General features: G+C 43.2%; 1 protein-coding gene across 2 annotated transcripts in view; it reads left to right on the forward strand.

The window, feature by feature from the left end:
• Nucleotides 1-3,288: 3,288 nt before the first annotated feature.
• jak2a (Janus kinase 2a) overlaps nucleotides 3,289-5,000 on the forward strand; it is a 45,150-nt gene continuing 43,438 nt past the window's right edge. The window contains exon 1 of one of the 2 annotated variants that reach the window (XM_067423263.1): nucleotides 3,289-3,511. The gene's annotated coding sequence lies outside the window, so the exon portion shown is untranslated. The remainder of the gene's footprint in view (nucleotides 3,512-5,000) is intronic. The other variant, XM_067423262.1, reaches the window with a different exon arrangement.

A 5,000-nucleotide genomic window follows, 5' to 3' on the forward strand; every position in this document is an offset into this window, starting at 1 on the left:
TGTAAATTGTGTAATTGTAAGCCTTTCTTTAAATTTTTCTGGAAGAGTTAAAATTGTATGCGTGTTTGATTTCTGACTCTTCCAATAAGAAACTTCTACCATAGATTTAGTCTATCAGTTTTAAATAAATAAAAATGTAGCCTATTATTATTATTTAAATCATGTAGAATGTACATGTATTTCATTATTTATAAATTCTAAAGAATTGAGAATATGTGTCCCTATCGAATGCGCCACAATCCAATCCAGCAGGTGGCGGTAATGCACCCTCAAGACATCCACCAATCAGATCAAAGCAAGCGCAGCTGAACAGACTTCAGTCGCGAAAAAGAGACACAGGACAACGACCATGTTTTTTAGAGGTAAGTGGCCTACAAAAATATATTTATACAATTCATCTCAATTTTAATTTAGTGTTTTTATTCATCTTTATGTTTTACAACTTGTGTGCTTCTCCTCAGCGAGTTAGAGTGAACTGCAATGTTAATAATAGTCACATGAGCGCCCTCGTAAGCTACACAACCGGCCAGGATAATCTTAATACATTGAGTTTCAGTTTGTTTTTCACCAAACCATATCATATTTGTATTCTTTTTTTTTTTCTTAAGATTGGCATATACACTGTGAATTGCGTCCGAGTTCTGGCTTGTCAGTAATTGTGTTGGCCACTCGTGAGAGTATCTCACAGCTGAAGCAGAGCTAGAACTGATTGACCTGTTAGCGCTGAGGGGAAATACAATCAGTTCAGCTCTGCTTCAGTTGTGAGATATCATCACGAGAGCAGATCACAATTACATCCTTACAGTTTAATCTTTAATGCAGCAAGAAAAAAGAAAAGAGTGAGATCTTTTAGTTCTGTAGGCAGCTATATCAAACTACAGAAATTTAGTAAACGGTTGTGCCTCCAGTTCGTGTTGTAAATGGATAATCTCTTCCAAACCACCATGTAGCCTATACAGCTCCTCTTTTATTTTCTTAATTTAGCTATTTGGTCATTCATTTACTTGTTTCATTTTCACACTTTATTTACTATAAAATACAATAATATTATTAGATAAAACACCGGATATAGTCACTTTGCTTTTTCATTCATTGTGTGTCTGCAGGTCCTTTAAAGTCTATACTAAAATGCATTAATAGTCCTGAATTTAATGTTACCGTTTTAACTGGAATATCAAGATTTTGATAACATTTCAAGTTTCACTTCATTTTGTAGTAGGCTATATTTGTAATGTATAATTAATCACATTTCCAAATATTTACTAACTTCTTGTTGTTTTAGATGCCGTGAATGCTGATAATAAGAGGCATCAGAGTTTATCTTTGCTGGGACGGTGCAAAACTGGCTCCATTACAACCTGAAAGGCTTCGGGGCATTGCTCATGGTGGAAACCCCTGAGTTTGGAGTATTTTATTCTTTCTTCTACCTTCTTTCTTTCAGTAGTACTGTGTCATTTCTGTATTTATTGGCAAGTTTACATTTGTATTTACTTCCATTCTGCACGTTGTCATGTTTTTCCAGGCTCTTCTCATTTGTGTCATAAATTCAGATGTAATAGTTTTAAGTCAATGTGAGATTTCCTGTTGTAACTGTGGGGGCATAAATAAAGACATTTGCATCTAAACTGAAGGATGTTGTTTATTTTGAGTGACTTTCTGATGCAAAATCATATCGACTGCAGCCACACATGGTCTCTGATTAAAATGAATAAAATAAAGAGACAAATTAACTGGCATAGAATCCTGCTGTACATAAAGCAAGACTGATCTATTTTTCATTGTTGAAATAACATTATTTCACGGTGCAAACCTGATGAAAGATCAACATTCTCAACATTGACATCTCAACATTGATTCAACGCTGATCCACTGTCTGCTATCTGGGTTCTGCCGCGCCGCGCTCCACTTTATTCCTATGGGTGACGTCGAGCGACTTCAGCGCTTCAGCACAGCATTCTGGGAAGGCAGCGCTGCATCTGAACCGATTTGAACGCAGAAATGACGGGAAGCTTCACAACATCGCTTCAGTCGCGTCTCAAAGTGGATCTCCACGGTCACTGCTGTCACAGGACTTCACCAAATCATACCAAAGAAGTGTGTTTCTGCCGGAGCGGTCCCAGCGATAAAGGTTCGGTCCTGCTTTGGAAGCAGCCGGTGAGTTAAACTGCTTCAGATGTCTGTGCTGTCGGCTATCGTCGCGTGAGTAAACATCAGTAAACGACACGATCGCGTGCTTCGTCAGTCAAATGCGCTAACGGACTCCATTGCTGTTCTCTGTATAACGTTACACTAGTCTGACGTGCTAAACCGTTCTGCTCCTGCTAAGGTTTAGTCGCATACAATAGTCCATAAACCGAATCATGTCCTCATAAACTGCGAGTAAACACACACAAATGTTGACAGGCCACTAAATACAGTCCATACCACAGAGACGGACGTCCTGCTGCTGCTGCTTCTCCTGTTCTGTTTATTTCAGCCTCCGGATCTGATTCTGGATCAGTATTAGCTGAGATCGATAGCCATGAGTTACTTGAGGACGTCACCGCTTTGTTCGTGCTCGTCATTCTTTCGTACATGCATTAATCACACCCGATGATGATGGCAGGTTTATAATCACAGAGATCCCCAATGCTGGGGGCATACGGTCCCCGAGAGCATTAGAGTTCTATGATCTACATTTGTGCAGTTTGAGATGTTCTGAAGGCCAACATTAGATGACTCTGAGCTTTAGATTATCTGTCTCTCCTCTCCTCATCTCTCCTTTCTCTCCTTGACGAAATTAGACAAATGACTAGTCATTTGCCTGAATATTTGTGTCTATTGTTTAACATTTCTAATTTAAAGCAGCAGCTGTCAAACATAAGCGCTTATTTCCACTTCTTACATTTCTCTGACTTTAGGTCGAGTCGCAGCAGTGTCTGAGATCATAAAGCCCGCCTACTCTGATTTGATTGGTTTTCACAAATATTTTGACATTGACGAGCGGTCACAGACCAATGAGGCTCAGATTTACACACACACACACACACACACACACACACACACAGCCGAAGCCTGCCGCCAGCTTCATGTTTTAAAGGTTAATCGCATATTTTTTAGGATGGCTGAGGCTGAAGCCCCCATAAGAGCCTAGCGACGCCCCTGACACACACTAAACTGATATAATACACTTTATATTGTCACCCAAACCTGCAGAACTGTTATTGCTTTAACTGAACGCCTGAGAGAACAGAAACTTTTTCCAACCGGAACGTCAGTTTCAACCGCGATGACGTTGACGTAGAAGCTCCGCCCACCAACGCAGCTGCCTCCGTGCGTGCGCGTGATCGCAGTTGAAGTTCGTGCGATGAGCGTCTGTGGATCCCGATCCGAGGATAAGGTTCGGTTCGTCCCGCTTCTAGCGCGCTCCGCGGCGCGGGCATGTGAGTCTGACAGCCGGTAACGGACACGAGCTCGGTTTGATCCGGAGATGCGGTTGGGTTCGGGTATCCATGACGACAGAATCAGCGGAGTAAGTAACTTAAACACAACGATATTCGTGTGTGTGTGTGTGTGTGTGTGTGTGTGTCCGATCCACTTACTGGAAAATCCTGTTTCTGTTTCGCTTTGAATCCGGAGGGTTTCCCATCACACACACACACACACACACACACACACTTAAATACACTCACACATATACGCTTACACACACACTCACTTACACATACACATACAGACACACACACACACACACGCATATACACTTAAATACACTCACACACACACACATACACTTAAACACTCACTCACTCACTCACTGCCCCTAAACCTACCCATCACACACACACACACACACACACAGGTTGGCAGCCTCTAACACACACACACACACACACACACACACACACACACACACACACACACACACACACACACACACAGAGGTTTGCAGCCTCTAACACACACACACACACAGGTTGGCAGCCTCTAACACACACACACACACAGGTTGACAGCCTCTAACACACACACACACACACACACACACACACACACACACACACACACACACACAGGTTGGCAGCCTCTAACACACACACACACACACACAGGTTTGCAGCCTCTAACACACACACACACACACACACAGGTTTGCAGCCTCTAACACACACACACACACACACAGGTTTGCAGCCTCTAACACACACACACACACAGGTTGACAGCCTCTAACACACACACACACACACACACACACACACACACACACACACACACACACACAGGTTGGCAGCCTCTAACACACACACACACACACACAGGTTTGCAGCCTCTAACACACACACACACACACACACAGCTTCACACGTTGCTGTGGTTTTCTCCGTGTTGCTGTCTCTCAGATCTACACTCACATCTCGCATTATGATCATTATTATTATGGGCTGCTGAGGGTTTCCTGAAGGTCGAGGGTCATGAATGAAAGTTGACAATATTTTTCTTTAGATCAAAATAACCCCTTGAGGTCAAATACTGACGTGTGTGTGTGTGTGTGTGTGTGTGTGTGTGTGTGGTTTTACATTAATAAACATCATCACTCATCAGTAATGGGCTATCTTCTGCACTGTTTCTGTTGGGCGTGTCACTCAAGCCCCTTTCACACTGCATGTCCGACCCACTGTGTGTGTGTGTGTGTGTGTGTGTGTGTGTGTGAGTGAGTGAAGCCCCTTTCACACTGCATGTCCGACCCACTGTGTGTGTGTGTGTGTGTGTGTGTGTGTGTGTGTGTGTGTGTGAGTGAAGCCCCTTTCACACTGCATGTCGGACCCACTGTGTGTGTGTGTGTGTGTGTGTGTGTGTGTGTGAGTGAAGCCCCTTTCACACTGCATGTCCGACCCACTGTGTGTGTGTGTGTGTGTGTGTGTGTGTGTGTGAGTGAGTGAAGCCCCTTTCACACTGCATGTCCGACCCACTGTGTGTGTGTGTGTGTGTGTGTGTGTGTGTGTGTGTGTGTGTGAGTG

Source organism: Pseudorasbora parva, chromosome 18 (assembly GCF_024679245.1).
Source record: "Pseudorasbora parva isolate DD20220531a chromosome 18, ASM2467924v1, whole genome shotgun sequence".
NCBI classification, from domain to species: domain Eukaryota; kingdom Metazoa; phylum Chordata; class Actinopteri; order Cypriniformes; family Gobionidae; genus Pseudorasbora; species Pseudorasbora parva.